We start from the raw sequence: 20,807 nt of genomic DNA, 5'->3' as shown, positions 1-20,807 counted from the left end.
ACTTCAAATAAAATATACATATTTTCTGATTCTGACAGTGCTACATCTATCCTAGAAGTGATTCTGACAATGTTATTTCCGAACTGAGTCCGACAGTGCTATCCTAGAACTTGTTCTGACGGTGCTTCCTTAGAACTGAGTCTGACAGTGTTACTCTAGAACTGATTCTGAGAGTTCTTACCTAGAACTGAGTCTGACAGTGCTCCCCTAAAAATTATTCGGACAGTGCTACCCTAGAACTGAGTCTGACAGTGCCACCATTGAACTGATTCTGACAGTGCTACCTTAGAACTGATTCTGACAGTGTTACCCTAGAACTGATTCTGACAATGTTTCTCTAGAACTGATTCTGAAAGTCCTACACTAGAACTGATTCTGACCGTGCTACCCTAGAACTAAGTCTGACAGTGCTACCTTTTAACTGAGGTTTGATTGCGCATCTCTGAAAGGAAACAAACGTTTTTTGAAGCTCCGATAATAAATATGACTTGTGATTTTCTCAGGAAAACAGCTTCCATGTGTGACTTTAACATGATTGAGTGCCTTTGGTTCAGTGTTTATACGTTACGGACATCAACTATATAAATTTTGAATCATATTTAACGTAAAACTAAGATGTGACATTGAACAGGTACAATGTTTTAATAGTACTATTCGAGGGCACCTTTTAAAAATAAACAAACAAACATTCCGATGATGATATAGACTATGTTACTCGAGTGTCCGTCATTAAAAACCAAACTTGAGATATAATATATTTGTGTCCTATACTGATTCCATAAATACAAAAAAGCGAAGACGTAAAAACTCAGCCAGGCCATCCCCTCAAAATACACAGATTGCCATAAACAAAAATCTTACCAGAAGTACTGACCTTTATAGCTCTACTGATAGCATGGTAGCTACCAACCAACAACCCATGATTGTTAGCATTAGTGACAGTGATATCACAAAAATAGCTATAGCAGTTAAGTAATGTCGACTGATGAATTCAAAGTCCTTATTGAAGAAAAACAGAGGCCTATTCTCTTTGAACTAGCCGACATTTTATTTTGACAGTGCTACCTTAGAACTGATTCTGACAGTGTTACCCTGGAACCGAGTCTGACAGTGATACACTAGAACTGATTCTGATAGTGTAACCCTAGATCTGATTCTGACAGTGTTATCCTAGAACTGCTTCTGACAGTGCTACCTTACAACTGATTCTGACAGTGCTACAAAAAATGTACCCTAGAACTGATTCTGACAGTGCTATTCTTAGATATCAGTCTGATAGTGCTGCACTAGATCTGAGTCAGTCAGTGCTATACTAGAACTGATTATGACAGTGCTACCCTAGAACTGATTCTGACAGATATTCTGTATAGTCTGATAGAAAACACATATTTTAGATATATATGCAACTTACATCCTTCACTTAAATTCATTGGTTAGTTTTTCATTAAACCTTTTTTTTTCAAATCAGCTTGATCTAGAGACGTAATTAATAATCGTAACCGTAAATGATTTCTTTGTTCAACGTGATTGATACATGTGATATGCATATAACCTTTTTTAATTGGACGTTACGAAACATAGGATGAACATTAATTTTTTTGAGAGAAATAAACACAGAAAGGATTTATAGGTAGCAAAGAACGTAACAGAAAGAAAACAAAATTTGCTATTTTTTTTAATTGTTTTATATTGATTTTCAAGGCAAACTTTAAGGTACAAATCACACAATTTTAAGAGGTGTAACTTTAATCTAACCAGAAAGTATCAAAGTTAGTGAAAGTATATAATCATTTTAGTCACACAAAAATTACAGACAATAGGACTGTATGTATCTTGTACTTCGTGTTTCTGAAATTCTTGTGAGTTGCGTATGCGTCTTTGAGATGTTTTTGACACAGACAAACAGACAGATAATGGTACATGCACAAAACTCAACATAGAGATCTAAAGACTAAGCAACACGAACCCCACAAAAAATAGAGATGATCCCATGTGACCCGGAAGGGTAAGCAAATCCTGCTCCACATGTGGCACCAGTCGTGTTGCTCATGTTAGTACAAACCCGGTAAATAGTCGAATTCGGTAGGTCACATTCGGTATAGTAATGTTCACAGTAAACTTATTAAATGATTTCTGTAAAATGAATCAGAAAAGGCGTGATCTATGAACAAAAACAAATCCCTGAAGATCTCCGTAAAATGAAAAACCAAAGGCATACTTTATATGCAAAAGCAAACTTCAAGATCACGTTCTTTTACATGATTTCCTATTGCTTTAAGATTAAGGTAAAATACAGGATAATCAACATACATAATGAAAGACTTCGACTTCACGATACTGTAAAATCTTCTAAATAGAAGAGATGTGTTGTTAATTTTCATTTGGCACCTTCTTAACCTTCTTATAGTTTATATATTTCACAACTTGTTTCCTATACACATGTCTATAGTGACGTGTTAGAGATAAATAGACGCAATCTATGTATAGCGACTAAATTATTAAGTCACGGATTTCATTTCCACAAATTACTTCAAACTTTTAGTTAGATCTTTCATATATTTAAGATTTGGTTTTGATCATTGATTGGTTAATTGCTTGATTGGTGTTAAACGCAAATTTCAGCAATATTGGATTATTTCACGGCAGTAAGTTTGTATAGGAGGAGGAAACCTGGGTGTCCGGATAGAACCACAGACTTCGGCAGAAACAATTCTGTATAGAAGCTAAGCTGTAGCTGTAGAATTCCTATTACAAACGGGATATCACATCCTCATGTTTACGGTGGTGCTGTTTATAAAGCTCGACAATACATATACGATCCTTGTTGTTTCTTTGATAATTTGAAATAACTAATTCAGAAAAGATTTGATGGGTTAATCATTTTTCAATAAATTGCAAATCCTGCTCCACTTGTGGCACCAGTCGTGTTGATCATGTTAGTACAAACCCGGTAAATAGTTGAATTCGGTAGGTCACAATCGGTATAGTAATGTTCACAGTAAACTTATTAAATGATTTCTGTAAAATGAATCAGAAAAAAGCGTGATCTATGAACAAAAACAAATCCCTGAAGATCTCCGTAAAATGAAAAGCAAAATGCATACTTTATATGCAAAAGCAAACTTCAAGATCACGTTTGTTACACGATTTCTTATTGCTTTAAGATTCAGGTAAAATACAGGATTATCAACATACATAATGAATGACTTCGACTTCCCGATACTGTAATATCTTCTAAATAGAAGACATGTGTTGTTAATTTTCATTTGGCACCTTCTTTACCTTCTTATGGTTTATATATTTCACAACTTGTTTCCTATACACATGTCTATAGTGACGTGTTAGAGATAAAAAGACGCAATCTATGTATAGCGAGTAAATTATTAAGTCACGGATTCCATTACCACAAATTACTTCAAACTTTTTAGTTAGTTCTTTCATATATTTATAAGATTTTGTTTTGGTCATTGATTGATTAATTGATTGATTGATGTTTAACGCCACTTTCAGCAATATTGGATATTTCAAGGCTGTCAGTTTGTATTGGGAGAGGAAACAGGGGTGTCCGGAGAGAACCACAGGAACTGCATCTTCTAAGTAGAACAGTTTTATCATTTTTTGAAAAATTATATTTATTGGGGAACATTTTGTTCATGTTATTTGAGCTGTTAGATTGCCCTTAGAACATGTAGAATGCTTAGAAATAGTAACAATATTGTTGTATTACTTTTACGATATTACGTTTTCACGAACTTAATCTGTGATAACGAATCATACAATTCGTGTATAATTCGTGATGATTAACGATTTGAATTCGTGATCTTGAATTCAAATTATATTTGTGGAAGGTCCTTAATGGGCTTCCATAAAATAGTGTGATTTTATCAGTACACATGTTGTTTACGTAATGAATGCCTGATAAACTGTATCGAAATACAAGTGTTTGTCGTTTTACAGCACTGTTTTTAACAGGTAACTATTGTCATGACTAACAAATTAGGTTTAGCTATTTACCCATTAAAAAAACAACACACAAAAACACACACACAGTATCTATAGACTATATAGATATATTTGCAACGTACTACAATGTAATGCCTGTGTGTATATTCATCATTTCTATATATTCACTACCATGCACAAACTACAGTTTGAAGGTGGAACCACACATAGTACACCATGTATACATATGAACAGGTTGAAAGAAAAAGATTACAAAAGCTTTAATTTGAAATAGAAAAAAAAAAAAACATATCAGTAAGACATTACAATGAGATAACTGTTTATATATATAACAAAAAGTTAAAAGTTCATAAGGTAGAACGTAAGATCGTACATGTAGCTAGATTTATATTAGTTACAACTATGCGCACACGGTTAAAATATTAAGTGACTGTTTAATCAAAGTGGTTTTCAAAGTTCGTTTCAAGTGAGTATTCCATTTATAACATAAAATGATATCTTGAAAATCATATATATTTCGGAATTTAACAAATGTATGTTTGGAACAAGGAAGTAGTTACACATGTTACAGTAAACCTGTAAATTTAGAAATGTATTTGGATGCAACAACAGTATTTCACTTTCCAAATATAGCTAAAAGTTTACATTTTTAACAATTTGTAAAAAATCTATATTTGGGGCCAAAAAGGGGTCTTACCGGGCCTACTTCTTTAAAAAAAAACAGAAGTTTTGAGTAAAAAAATGTCAGGATTAGCAACTTTGCAAAAAAAAAAGAAAAAGGAAGGATGACAATTATGTAAAAAAAATAAGGATAATCTAATAAAAAAAAAAGCCGACAGGATAGAGTGAGAAAAAAATGCAGGACAGAGATTACAACTTTAAAAAAAATACTGGACGAAGTTTTTCATCTTTCATCGTTCCGTCCGTCCGTCCGCCTGTCCATCCGTCAGTCCGGCAAATTAGTTTTCCAGACTTTTTTTTCTTCATGCTTGAAGATATTGATTTGATATTTGGTATATTATTTTATCATGACAAGTTATAGATCAAGTTCGAATTTTGTTCCAGTCTGATGATTTAGTCCTGAGTGATGGTCCATAAAAAAAAATCCATATCTAATGTTAGCGTACTACATGTACGTTAAACCATATTTCTATACAACGAGAGATAATTCATTTTTTAAAAGAAATTCTTTAGTAAGTTGTTTGAAAAATTTGTGCCAGGTTTGTTTGTTATTTTGTATTTAAACTAATTTTCTGAATGCTATATATATATATATATATATATACATATAAAAAAAATATTAGGTGAAATCCTTTCATTAGATAATTATCTATTTGTATTAAGGTATATATTTCATTACATTACATTGTGTAGATAAAAGTTGTTGACATTTTATAGATAAGTTAAAAATCTTTATTATTTTATGTAGTTTACACTATGACAAGTTTTAGATCAAGTTAGAATTTTGTTCCATTACAATGTTTTTTTTAACCGGTAGGGGACTATGTATTGCCATGCAATACTCACTGCATGCTTTTTGTTTTTGTTTTTGTTGCACTTCAGTGTTACTGTTGTTCCTTTGTTTTCCTTTTATAGTTGATGTGTTTCCCTCGATTTTCGTTTGTTACGCGGATATTTTTCTCTTAATCGATTTATGACTTTTGAACACCGGTATACTACTGTTGCCTTTATTATCTTAATGATAAGTTACTTGACAAATTGTTAGTTTCAAGATTCAAGGTTGTATTGTACACTCTGACAGTTTACACTGTTACAAGAGGCAGATATACATAATATACAGCTTGACAGAAGTGGTATAATAACAGAACAAAACTGAAATAAACATATATACAGGTCAATTTAATATAAGTCATCAAACACACCGTAACATACGGTTGTTTAACACGTGATTTAAACGATCCAAACAAATACACTTGTACGACTTTGCCCCCCGCAGAGCTATAGAAAAACAGTACATTAACGGGTGTTACACGGACTCTTTTTAGACGATACACGGACTCTTTTTAGTTGTTACACGGACACTTTTTATGAATAGAATCACTCGTGCATGATCAGTGAGTTCATGGGCACTTTAACTTTTAATTAGATTTGAACTTTTTGGTTCACCGACTTATTTCCTGTCTTTTTATTGAACAAAATATTTACGTTAGCATCAATATCTTTTTTTCAAACATTTCCAGTTAAATACTATTCATATCAGTACACTTAGGGATTAGACATTAAACTTCAATAGTGGGGGGGTTATGGTTTTCTCCTAAAATAGATATTTTGATCCCAAATTTTATGAGAAAAAAATTATTATGGTCAAGCAGATGACAAATTAATGTTTTGCATGATTCCTGATTTTCCGAATACCGTTAATAGTGCTCATTGGCGGATCCGGGGGTTGGTACCCCCGTTTTTTTTTTGGCCGATCAATGCATTTGAATGGGGACATATAGTTGGAACCCCCCTTTTATCCTGGGTTGGGACCCCTCCTGCTTTGTCCTGGTTTGGACCTCCTTTTAAAATGGCTTGATCCGCCCCTGGTGCTAATTTAAACAAAAACATTTGGGTGATGGCGTTGAAAAGTAAATAGTTAATATATATTAAAAAAAAAGAACATACTTCCCCCTTTATGAAGCAAAATATTCGGTCAATAAATGTTTTCTTCAATATATGGACATGCATAGTATTTTGGACAATGCTTAAAGTAAAGAAAGGATGATACTGACGTGTATATTTCAATAAAAATAAGACAGGAAATAAGTAAATAAAAATCAAATCTAATATCAAAAGATAAAATCCCTATCAACTCACCAATGCACGATTGATCCTATAAACAAAAAGTAATACACGTCCAAATAAGCAGCAAATCTAGAAGAAAATCATTCAACTTATGTCATCAATTTTGGGCGGTAAGCTGCGATTGGATCATATAGTAACACGTGTTTAATCCCGATCAACACTTGCAGATCTAGAGACGAGCATGAATTTATAAAAAAAATCAAAGTATATGGCTGAATATAGACAAAATCCATTTTTTTCATAAACATTTAATTCACTTTTATCGAATTTATATCAGTGGTGGATCCAGGTCTAAATCTAGGACAAAACAGGGGGGATCCAACTTTATGTCCCCATTTAAATGCATTGATCGTCAAAAAAAGGGTTGTTCCAACCCCCGGGACTCCCACCACTGCATATTAAATTCATGTATTTGGCAACAAACGCGCGATTTCCACGATTTTTTTTAAGGGGGAATGGGGGGATGGAATGGCACATCCTGCATTTTTTCATTAAAAATAAAGATCAGAGCCTGTTTATTTTAAAATGAATTAGCCCCTCCCCCCCCCCTTTTCCCCGCTTTCTGTTTTATTCATAAAAATCAAACGTTATCTTACAAACCACTAAAATATTTCTTTATATTACTTTTTTACGAAGTTGCATTTTGAAAAGTCTTAAATGTGTAAAACATTTATCTTTTACTTGAAATGGTTCTTTTTTTTTTTTTTTTTTTTTTTATCAAATTATTAAATTCCTGGTTTTTTTTTAATGAAAAAAATCTCGGTTGAAGGGAAATGAAAAAAAAATGTGTTTATGCTGTAACTTACATTTACTGCTTTATGGCTGTCTACGTTTCTCAAATGTTTAGTCTTGCTAAAAGTATTATTACTTTCTTGAAACGTCGTACAAGTCAGATAAAAAACAAAAGTAACAAAAGAAACAGGCCGGTTACAACCAGCCGAATAGTTTTTCTGCACTTGTAGTCAGGTCAAGGTCCTCGGCTATCGCCTCGGACCTTGACCTGACTACTCGTGCAGAAAAACTATCCGGCAACGGTTGTTACCGGCCTGTTTCTTTGTTACCTTTGTATTTTATCTAATACATATCATGGCATATATATATATATATATATAGCGTATGATTAATTGGATTATAACACACAACTTGAATTAGGTAAGTACTAAACAGTTTCTTTTATCAAAAATACTTCATGATTTTTTGCAAAAATAATGCAACATTATTGAGCACTTTTATATTACAATAGTATAGCAAACCAAATAGCTTGTCCTCAGTTTGGTTAAAAAAATAGTATCTTGGTATATGTATTTTTCTAATTCTTTCAATATTAGGGTTACCACATACTAGCAGATAATGAAATTCATTTCCTATTACACCCATGTCACATAATGTGCATATTCTGTCCTCGAGAGGTATATTTAACTATCTACCGGCTTCTATAGGGAATTTTAAATTTGAACATCGCAGTTTACTCAAGTGTACTCTGCGTTGTTTATTTAGTTTCATCAAGTAGCCTTCAAGACATAAATCCCTTTTAAATGATAAATAAAGTTCCCCTCTTGATGCACTTTCAGCCATACTGTGCCATTTTTGTACAAATTGGTCTTGTAAGATTTGTTTAACATAATATTTTATACTATTTTTACTAAGAATTTCTTGGCTATCCCATACAAACGATAAACCAACATCATTCAGTATAGATTTCACATTTAATAACCATTTTGATTGCATATTTCCTGAACAATTCATTTCATACAATAACTTATACATAATACTAGACAGTTCTAGAATCATTCGAAAGTAATTTTACCCAAAAATTAAGTATACGTAATTTTACATGTATGTCTAGTGGATATGTTCCAGACCATATGAGTATTTGGACCGTACGCGTACGGTCCGGACCGTATACGTATACTCGTACGGTCCGACCATACGCGTACGGTCGGACCGTATGAGTATACGCGTACGGTCCGGTACGAGCTGACCACACATGTTATTTGATCATATGGGTAATAAATCAAATTGAAACTAGCATTTATCACAATCTTTATTTTACTAGTGATTTTAAGTTTTACAAATTGTTATTGATAAGTTATTACAATTAGATAAAATGAACAAACGAACAATTGAAATTAAGTATTTGTTTAATGGTATATCTGCATCCTATGTTGGTACTATCGCCCAAGATGACACAATTCAAGTAACGTAATATTTTTTTTACATTTTCATGTATGCAGTTCATGCATGTTCTTTGCATTTGTATTTTGTGGTAAAGTGGCTAAATATTCCAAAACAATTGACCTCCCACATGATATTTACTTCCGATATCTTCAATTTCAGTTATTATAATTCAATTAATGTATTACTGATCGACATGATAGATACAAGAGATTAACATATTTAATTAGCGTGAATTTAAAAAAAAAGTTAAAATATAAAGTTTTGGTTTCAATTACAATTGAACTTTTTTATATTAATTTGATAGTTAAGTTATGTTGATCTGCTATATGCATGTGTATCTAATAAACCTGACCATCTTTTTTAATATTAGTCAGACCGTACGCGTACGGTCCGACCGTATGAGTATTTTGAAAAAAGTACGCATACGGTCCAGACCGTACGCGTACGGTCCAAATACTCATACGGTCTGGAACAGATACATGTATCTACCTGTTTCGCCGTACACCATGAAGTTTGGCGTTGATCTTCGGACAGAGAGCACCTTCTTTAGGAATTGCAAGTGCACCGTTTCCAATATGTCTATTTTTTCATATCCCCAAATTTCGCTCCCGTATAAAAGTATAGGATCAATTAAAGATCAAATAGCTTAAGCTGTAGATCTACTGGAATATATATATTCCTAATCTTTCTATATAGAGAGTAGTAAATAGTAAAAAAAAGCTGTCCTACTTAAAAACAAAATGTGTTTGATTTTTGTCTTCTGAAAAAAACCTCATAGAGGTGTCAAACGTCTGAACGGTTTTATAAAAATTATGGCCACTCCAAGATCATTTTATATTTGTACTAGATTATTAAGTCCTATTCAATAAAGTTTTCAATGGCAACCATTGTAACTATTTTGCAATTTTTACTTAGTATGAAATGCAATTAAAGGGAAAATAAGATGTGGTGGGATTGCCAATGAGGCAACTCTCCACAAGAGACCAAATGCAACCAAAAGTCTGCTTTTATTAATTTTAAGTTTTGTAAATGATGGATCTGAATTTGGAGAAACTCAAGGAACTGAGAAATACCATGAAACCAATTCCGTTACCAGAGTTTGAAGGGGTTCGATTTCCGGCTGTAATTTCAATAAGAAAAAAGGGAGTCGAGAAAGCTTTACAGGACATTAAGGAAATTCAGTTTAGGGAATAAGATATTATGATCTGCACATATCCAAAATCAGGTAATATTATTAAAGCACCATACTTTTGATTCATTATTATTCGTTGGGTTAACATTTTCGTGGATGTCATGGGTACAGGAGAAAAACGAATTTAAATGTTCAACGAATTGCAAATGCAAAGAAATGTATGTGGAGTACATGTATGTTAAAACCCGAAATCAAATATCCACAAAAATTCAAGTTCACCGCTATCCATGAAAATTGGTACCCACGAAATCAAATGAATCAACATTTAAGAAAGTAGCTTTTAATATGTTAGATAAGAGATTTTTCCAACCATCTGAAAATCAAATACTATTATTTGCCTATCATACATGTGCATGCCATAAGTTAAATCCACTTTGTCTTTATTTCCGTTTTTTGTAATTTTTAGGCATTTTTTCTTCATTCTTTGTTTTTGCCCATCGTTCTCTTTTCTGTATCTTAATGACCTATTTTACTGCATTAGTTAGTTTTAGCCTACTTCATTATATATATATCTCCCAAAAGATTATGATAATAAATCGTTTACGTTATTAAACTTCATAAATTCAATGCAATTTTTAAAATGCACAGTTTCATTCTTCTTCTAGAATACTGTCATAACTGACTGTTTATACACAAGACAAGCTAGGAATATAATTTTATTGCTAAACTACAAAACATATTAACTAATACAATATACAATTATTTACAATACTTTTTTGGTGTACGGCTGTCTCAGCAATTTAGCGTGCATGGTCACTTTATCCGAATTTTTTGAAAAACAAATAGAAATAGTGTAGTTGTAGGCAAACTGCGGTTTGCTTGCAAACATAACTTTAAAGTAGTCAGATCGGCTGGTTAGTGCCCAGTGTCTAATCTAGTTTAAAGCTACTACAGAAACACTATATTATGCACAATCCGCTCTGCTGGTTCCAAAGCATGTGATTGATAAGCATCTGAACTGTGATTCAGATAAGTAGCCAAAGATATAGTAGAAAGCCAGAGAGAGCCGATCTGCGAAACAATTAGCATAAGCCTTTGTCTGAGCTTTCTAGCCAGAAAATATTGGCAAGACTTATGCTAAAGTTAGGATGTAAGTGACCACTGAATACCCCGTAAATTTGTGATTTGAGTGAAAACTCGAAATGACCCACATGATCTAACAGTATGAAAACATTAGCATTCAACTGAGACAACAATTATAACAATGAGAAAAAAAAAATGATAATAATAATATATAGATATCTATATATAAAAATACACTAAATAAACCATATGACATGCTAATAATGTGTAACAGTAAAATCTATCGGTGGTGGAGGGGAGGAAGGTGGTTAACAAAAAGAATGGCGATGCCTTCAACGTAAACAAAGAAAATTTATAAATAGTTTTCACGTGCTAAAAATAATTGAATGTAGATAATGCAATGAGGAACGGCAAGGGGCAAATCGTCTCTTGTATAAACCTGAATTATATACATAATTCTCATTTTATACACAAGACAAGCTAGGAATATAATTTTATTGCTAAACTACAAAACATATTAACTAATACAATATACAATTATTTACAATACTTTTTTGGCGTACGGCTGTCTCAGCAATTTAGCGTGCATGGTCACTTTATCCGAATTTTTTGAAAAAACAAATAGAAATAGTGTAGTTGTAGGCAAACTGCGGTTTGCTTGCAAACATAACTTTAAAGTAGTCAGATCGGCTGGTTAGTGCCCAGTGTCTAATCTAGTTTAAAGCTACTACAGAAACACTATATTATGCACAATCCGCTCTGCTGGTTCCAAAGCATGTGATTGATAAGCATCTGAACTGTGATTCAGATAAGTAGCCAAAGATATAGTAGAAAGCCAGAGAGAGCCGATCTGCGAAACAATTAGCATAAGCCTTTGTCTGAGCTTTCTAGCCAGAAAATATTGGCAAGACTTATGCTAAAGTTAGGATGTAAGTGACCACTGAATACCCCGTAAATTTGTGATTTGAGTGAAAACTCGAAATGACCCACATGATCTAACAGTATGAAAACATTAGCATTCAACTGAGACAACAATTATAACAATGAGAAAAAAAAAATGATAATAATAATATATAGATATCTATATATAAAAATACACTAAATAAACCATATGACATGCTAATAATGTGTAACAGTAAAATCTATCGGTGGTGGAGGGGAGGAAGGTGGTTAACAAAAAGAATGGCGATGCCTTCAACGTAAACAAAGAAAATTTATAAATAGTTTTCACGTGCTAAAAATAATTGAATGTAGATAATGCAATGAGGAACGGCAAGGGGCAAATCGTCTCTTGTATAAACCTGAATTATATACATAATTCTCATTTTATACACAAGACAAGCTAGGAATATAATTTTATTGCTAAACTACAAAACATATTAACTAATACAATATACAATTATTTACAATACTTTTTTGGCGTACGGCTGTCTCAGCAATTTAGCGTGCATGGTCACTTTATCCGAATTTTTTGAAAAACAAATAGAAATAGTGTAGTTGTAGGCAAACTGCGGTTTGCTTGCAAACATAACTTTAAAGTAGTCAGATCGGCTGGTTAGTGCCCAGTGTCTAATCTAGTTTAAAGCTACTACAGAAACACTATATTATGCACAATCCGCTCTCCTGGTTCCAAAGCATGTGATTGATAAGCATCTGAACTGTGATTCAGATAAGTAGCCAAAGATATAGTAGAAAGCCAGAGAGAGCCGATCTGCGAAACAATTAGCATAAGCCTTTGTCTGAGCTTTCTAGCCAGAAAATATTGGCAAGACTTATGCTAAAGTTAGGATGTAAGTGACCACTGAATACCCCGTAAATTTGTGATTTGAGTGAAAACTCGAAATGACCCCAAAAACAGATGTTGAATATTTTGATAAGGCCGATGAGACAGATGGACCCCAAATTGAAGGGAGTATGAAAAATAAGATTATGGTAACTATGAAATGAAGTTTCCAGCACTTCCGATTAAAGTGTTTTTGGAACCAAAAACAGCAAGAATAGCATATAAGAAGTTCTTTGACTGTTAAAGAAAATGTTCTCGATGTTGTCAGTAATTTCATATTCATAATATTCAGTTTTTAAGTAAGAAAATTATAACTCATTAAGGGTAATAACTAGTCTTAACACGAAGTATAGTTTAAAAATAAAAGCATATGACTTTGACAATCTGAAGTATATACATGATCATACTACACTATCATGATGCTCAAAATAGAATATATTCAAATCATATCCGGAAAAGTACACCACTTTTAGTTGAATTTTTAATTGAAATTTCATTATATTGAATTGTAGAAAACACTCATTCTAAACAGTGGATTATTATGCCACTATAGAATCGCACACATATTTTCCATGAACTCTACAAAGAAAACAGTTGAATAGTAAAACTAGACTAATCGGATATCAAAGCTAGCTGGGCTTGCTTAATCGTTGATTTTGGAGTATGAATATATCTGGTATAGCATTCGGAACTCCAACGACCTAAAATCTTGATTAGGTGATCTTCAATTTTTGATGCAACCGATGTTGCCGCTCCTATTCGGAAGCTGTGTCCGTTGTAATTAGATGGGTTGAGTCCGATACTTTCCAAGATGGATCGAACATGATTGATGAAAAACGTACGTGTTAGAGCCTCTCCATTTTCCATAACAAATAGCGGACTAGAGTTGCAAGCTATGCTGAATCTAGATCTTCTAACATCGAGGTATCTAATCAACGATTTGACCGGGCACACAGAAGTATTGTTTTTGAAAAGATAAATATTTACTCCACTTCTGAAAGGGTCTGTTTTAGACGTCTTTAAATGTAAGATTGCGTAATCCTCCTCGAAAGTGATGTCTTCTAAACATAGATTGCAAGATGCATCGAAGTCCGTGTTGACGGTTAATTCACCACAGCGGAGAAATCCGAAGTAAGCAACGACACAAGCTGCCTCAATAAGTGCAGTTACAAATGGCGGAAATATTCCCTTATGAAGCGTTGTTATCATATTTTTAATTATATCATAAGTTAGCGGTAATCTTTTTCGGGAACTCTTTACTTCTTGTTTTTTAATACCTCTGTAAATATTTTCTAACCTAAGCAGTTTTGAAGAGCAACAGTCAGTGAATAAACACTGTACTCCGGATTGAAGATATATGTATCTTAAACCGCAAATGTACATTTTTATTGTAGAACATTTTATCTTAAGATTTTCGTGACAATGTGTAGCGTAATGCATTAAAATATCTTCCGTTAGAGGTGGCATATCTGTTTTATCATCCCACTTAAAACCGGAGAGACACAAAAAGTTTTTGTATGATTTAAATCCATGTTCGTACTGCGAACGCGTACTGCTTGCGATGGAGTTGTGAATTAAAGTTTTAACTTTTGCATTTAATTCCACATTACTTGCCAAGATTTCGGACACGGAGTGGGTACTGTCTCTGCTGCTGGTGCTGCTTTTTGGAAGGTCTGAAAATCAAAACGAGATAAAGAGTCAGCTATCACATTTTTAACTCCGGGAATATGTTGACATTGAATAGTAAAGTTTTGTTTAACGGATAGCCATGTTAGTGTTCTCATTAACTTCATAATGTCTAGCACTTTAGATCTTCCTTTGTTAACTATATTAACAACGGCTTCATTGTCGCAGTGGAACATGATACGTTTCTTATTCCATAAGTGCCCCCATAATAAAGATGCAACAACAATCGGGTACAGTTCTCTAAAAGCCATGGACATGTCTGAATCGAGTGAAGTTGATAGTTCAGAAGGCCAAGTACTACTAAACCATTTACCTTGAAAAAAACCTCCGAAACCAAAGTTAGAAGCCGCATCTGTGTACAGTTCAATGTCACTAGCTAAAGTTATATGTTCGTCATAAAAGAAAGTAACTCTATTCCAGCCTTTTAGGAAATCTCGCCACATGATTAAGTCTGTTCTACAGTCTTTTGATAATGATATATAGTGATGTAGTTTATCAACTTTTGTAGATAACTTAATGAGATAGCTGACAAACGATCTACCCGGACGAATAATTCTGGCCGCAAAATTAAAATGTCCTAACAGTTGTAATAATTCTCTTTTCGTTACCGATTTTTTATGCAGAAAACTGTCGATAAAATTTGAAATTCTTTCTACCTTTTCATTAGGTAATCTTGCTTCAAAACTTACAGTGTCTAGTATGATTCCTAGATACTCGATAGTACAAGTGGGACCTACAGTCTTTTTCTTAGAAATCGGAATATTTAGACGATTGAATATAAGCGTTATTAGCGCCATTGTTCTAAATCCGCAAGAGTCCGGTGGTTGAATAGTGAGAAAATCATCTAGGAGATGAAGTATAACTGGTATGCCGTAATTTTCCTTTGCTATCCAACAAATAGCCCGTGATAGATTGTCAAAGATGCAAGGCGAGCTGCGAGAACCAAAACAAAGTCTTACATAATAATAATAATTGTTTTTCCATTTCATGCAATATAAGTGATGCTGGTCTTTACGAATCCCTAGCTGTTTGAATGCATCGGTCATATCGGTTTTATTTAGAATTGTTTGCTTTCCGAAATGCTTGATGGCCCTTATTGCGTCATCTATTTTTACATAAGATAGCGAACATACCTCCTTATCTATAAGACTATTGATGCTTTCATGTGTTTCATGTTCGTGTGGAGAAGATAGATCAAGGATAAGACGTTTTTTGCCAGAATATTTGCCTTCTGCAATCCCAATAGGACTAACACGGTAAGTTTCGAAAGGTGGACTACTAAACGGGCCTTTAACATATCCTTTATCTATTTCTTGTTTCAAAAGCATATCAACACTTTCGGGGTCTCTGATGGCAGAAAGTAAATTCTTACATTCAAACGTAGGTAAATCGAGTATAGATACTAATGTATCAAAACCGAAACGTATACCATTCAAAAGATACATAACAAAATGTTTATCTGGGTGTTCTTTAAGTTCGTATTCAAGTCTGTTTACGTTTATAGGTGACATATCTAGTCAGATGTTTGCCTTTGGCATTTCTTTTTGTGAAGCTTTAGATAAGTTGGATAATTTATCTAATTTTGCAGTTTCATTGTTTGACCTTGGTTGTTTTGTCTGTTGTTTGGCTAAACTACAAGTTTTCATGCCATGCCCGCTTGACCCACATTGACTACATGCGTGCATGAATTTGCATTCCCTTCTATAGCAAGTGCCGTAATTGTAGTTATTGCAGAGTTCTGCCCCTGCAATACTAGAAACCGGTCTGCCCCTCTTATCTGTGTTACGAATATTTGTAGCCCCGTGGGATAAAGTTGGATTGCCGTGTTTTGCCTTTTCACAGAATTTTGATGTGTGGTCAAATTCCCCGCAGTGAGTACATGCTCTGCTTTGAACATTATGAGTAACAAGGTTCAACAATTTGTCATCGACCTTTGACCAGTTGATAACAATATTGTGTTCAACTATGGCAGCAGCTGCTTTAGCAGAAAACATCTTGTGATATGTATAGAAACATGGGCCGTAATTTTGTGATATTTCGTTTATGTCAGATTCATATTGTTCCAATTCAACTTTTCTCTGAGGGAAAGCTTTCCCCATAATATTACGGTATTTCCGGAAAGCCCTATTAAATTCTTCTATTGAAAGATTGTGGTCCAATCTTACGTCTTTCTTACTCGAAAGCTCAACGGTAAACCCCCTTGACTGCATAGTTTGGTTTTGAGGTATATCATATTTAGGTGCCAATAATGTAGCCAGGTTAATGTCCCTACCTTCTATTATCTGCTTTTTGATGGAAGGTGCAACGAAATCCATCTTTGGGAGATCTTCGGCGTAGTACACTTTTCCTGTCGATGTAGCCTCGGGAGCGGAATCTGTTGGTCGGCTATTAGAACATCTTATTGCAGATTCAAGTGTAGGTGTTGTTACTTCCTTTTCGGTAACATTTTCTGTATTTGAAGTTTTTAACAAGAGCTTAGCGATATTTGAAAGAGTTTCTGTTGCTGAAGTAAAGGCTGCCGCAGATTCCCTGAAGAGTACCTCACTGTTAAGATTAGGTGTGTTACCTGGCGTATGAATATGCGTATCATTAACGACAGGAAGCGTTGACGGGTGATATAATCCTACTTCTTGATCATTCAAATTCGTATTTGTAGAGTTTTGCAACTCATTAACGGGAGGCTGATTAGATGTTTCAGGAATTGTTATAGACGGAGTTTTTGTTTTATTAGCCAAATACAACTGGCGAAGCATTTCTACCTTCCACGTTGCATTGACCCCGATACCCATCTCTTTTAATTTTTCCAGATATGTTTCTTTTGGCCAATTTCTACTATTATCAATGTTTTGCTTACGTGGCCTCTTTCTACCACTCATATTGTTTTAGTTGATGTACTTACGTACGATTAAAAGAAATAGATGTGTAGAAATTTATCCTCTGTATCACGTTATAAATAACTATCTCAGGTTTCGAAAGTTCACCAATAGTTCATGAAATGTGTGTATTAAACTGTTTGTAATTAAAACAACACATTAATGTTCAGATAAATCCTTATTGATAAGGAATGTCACTTAGAATCGAATTTTATATCAGCTGATATATACGAATTAGTTGATTAATTGTGTTAAATATATTAACAAAAAGAATGGCGATGCCTTCAACGTAAACAAAGAAAATTTATAAATAGTTTTCACGTGCTAAAAATAATTGAATGTAGATAATGCAATGAGGAACGGCAAGGGGCAAATCGTCTCTTGTATAAACCTGAATTATATACATAATTCTCATTTAATAATCAAATCATTCGATAGCATGCGCATGTTGTTTATACAGTTGAAAAAGTCTCGCAATAAAACAAATTACACACATTATTTCATAAAACACTAGAACGACAATTTTGTGTGCACAATATAAAAACGTTATAAATGTGAGTATGTATTCGAGAATTACACAATAATATAAACGGTCCTAATTTACTGCACTAGATGCGCATTTCAATAATTCATGTCTCTTCAGTGATGCTCGAAGCCAAACTATTTGAAAATCCAAAACCTAATACAAACGTTAAAAAGCTGATCCACCGAAACGACCTACAGTACAGCCAAAGCCGAACAAGGAATCAAGGCTTTACATGAGCATGATGAGGGAGATACATTCCTTAATTTTGAATGATTTCTAAAATTTCATAACAGTAAATTTTGAATGATTATTAAAATTTCATAACAGTAAATTTTGATCAAAACAATATTTAATATCCGCATTTTCATAAGTATTGGCTACTGGTAATACCCTCGGTGCCAGTGCCAGATGCACATTTCTCCGTGCAAAATTGATCTAAAAAATGTATTTATCTTTTTACGCACGTATTTATAGCAGTACGTACCTGTTTCTAATTATCTATCAAATATCACCATTTTCTGACCACTTAAAATTACAGTTATCATTCAACAATATTCATCATAATTGTTTATTTTTTATTTAAAAGAAGTTGCATAGTATGTGTCAGTAGTCAGTCACCTAACAACTAAACAAAATACAAAAGAAATTTAGAGAACAAATATCCGTCTGTAACCATGGTAACAATCAAAAATTAAATTGTGTTAACTATTTATCAGGCTCTAATACACCCAGTTCTGACAAGATGTGAATAAAATCAAAATAGGCTACCAAAAATCAAATGTCACCACCAATTCGCCGTTTCAGAATCTAAAGCATTCTGGGTAATATTTTCAAAAGCGTACACCAAAACGCTGTGATTGGCTAACAACGTCCAAAACAATTAAAATTCAACCAACGACGTGACGTTGTTTTCTTTTTGGGGTACGAACAATGAAATTACCCAGAATCCATTAGAATCTGACTCTGTAAGATATAACTAAACACGACATATGATGAGCTTCCGGACTTGGGAAAGGCACGTTCACAATTGTCTTAATAACAAAAACGATCGATTCCTATTATACGAATAAATTTAATAAGACCTGAATTCATAGTTGTTAATTTTCCAGTGGTTTTTTTTTAATCCAAAGGAACGCATTTGGTTAATGAAGTTACCAATATGTTAATAAGAAATAAAACAGAACTGGATACCAGTAGCAATATTTCGACGATGTTAGAAGTTATACCTGATCTCTCAGTCTTAGATGCACTGTCATCACCAAGGTTACTTAATACTCATTGTTCATTTAAATATCTACCAAAGAAGCATATCGAAATTAGATGCAAGATTATTCATATTATTAAAAACCCGAAAAATGTCTGTGTCTCTTTTTACTATCACGCAAAGTACTGGACTTTACTGAATCCTGGGATGATTTTCTCGAAATGTGGATGTCAGACAAATCTAAGTTACCAGCATTCAAAATCACTGAAAAAAAACTTATTTATCTTGGCATTCATTCAAATGATCCACATAGTTTAACTGATAAAAAAAGAAAAGAAAATCTTGTTTAAAGAATTAAATGCTTCTTTTTGTAACTTCACTGGGGTGTAAAAGTGTTGACCGAAGTACATTTTGTATGAAGCGCGGAAGCGCTTCATTCTAAAAATGTACTTCGGTCAACACTTTTACAACCCTATGAAGTTACAAAAAGAAGCATTCAATACTTATAATTACATTTTTTAGCTAGGATCCTGAAAACATGATTTTTATCAAGTTTTTATTTAATTTACCTGTGCACTTTTTTGTGGGACCTCGTGTCATCATGACTGATAAATTTTATTGTGTGATGAAGTTGATTAATAAGGAATAACGCGAGATTGCAGTGTAGCAAATCAGAATAACGTATTATAATGAAACAAAGTACATCTGATGTAATTATTTATGAATAAAATGAGATTAATTGATTGATTGTTGGTTGTTTGTCGTCCAGTGAGAAATATTTCATACATGTTCAGCACTAATTATAAAACGGTGATAGACGTCAGAGACTGCAACATGGAAAAGAAGCCCAACTACATATTCAGTTCAGAATTTGATCATCAACCATGAACACGTCTCTGTATTGTAAGTCAATCTAAAAAAAAATGCGCTAAATATAGAAAAAATGCTATTTATTTTAACAGATACCATTAAAGATCGATTTGTTTTAGGACAGAAACACTCGGATATAACTTAACCGTCTATTGCCTTCTTATTTTTAGATATAAGAAAATGTGGTATGCGTGCCAATGAGACAACTCTCCACCCAAGTCAAAATTTGTAAAAAGCAAACCATTATAGGTTTAAGTACGGCCTTCAACTCTCCAAGTTATTGCTATCTATCCATTTGGACCCATGCTTAATTTTACCTCCTTTGTGTCCTCCTAATTTGGTTCACTAAGTTTTTACTGTTTTTCTCATTTATATGGAAGAGTATTTTTCATTCTTATCAGTAGAATTATATTGTTAAAACTATGTTATTAAATTGTAGGTGTCTATGGATCATGGTACAATTATGAGAAAGAAATGGAACAAGCAGAGAAAGATTTTCCTGGCATGATATTTACTTGCTACTTCGAAGAAATGAAAAAGGTCTTTTTTGACATAATGCAATCATTTCCATTATGTGCATTTTTATTCCAATACGCACATGAGCAACAAGAACGGGTACCACATGTGAAACAGAAAATGCTTACCCTTCCGGAGCACCTGAGATCACCCCCTATTTTGGTTGGGTTCGTGTTGCTCAGTCT

At 33.4% G+C, this 20,807-nt stretch overlaps 1 long non-coding RNA gene across 1 annotated transcript; it reads right to left on the bottom strand.

The window, feature by feature from the left end:
- Positions 1-12,509: 12,509 nt before the first annotated feature.
- On the bottom strand, positions 12,510-17,915 carry LOC143083523 (uncharacterized). The gene is made up of 2 exons (XR_012980761.1): positions 16,906-17,915; positions 12,510-14,620 (listed from the first exon to the last, which is right to left on the bottom strand). It is a non-coding gene; the product is annotated as an uncharacterized LOC143083523 (long non-coding RNA).
- Positions 17,916-20,807: the final 2,892 nt, after the last annotated feature.

This window comes from Mytilus galloprovincialis, chromosome 7 (genome assembly GCF_965363235.1).
Source record: "Mytilus galloprovincialis chromosome 7, xbMytGall1.hap1.1, whole genome shotgun sequence".
NCBI lineage: Eukaryota > Metazoa > Mollusca > Bivalvia > Mytilida > Mytilidae > Mytilus > Mytilus galloprovincialis.
The sequence above is the reverse complement of the archived record's forward strand: the minus strand, read 5'-3'. Positions and strand labels throughout refer to the sequence as shown.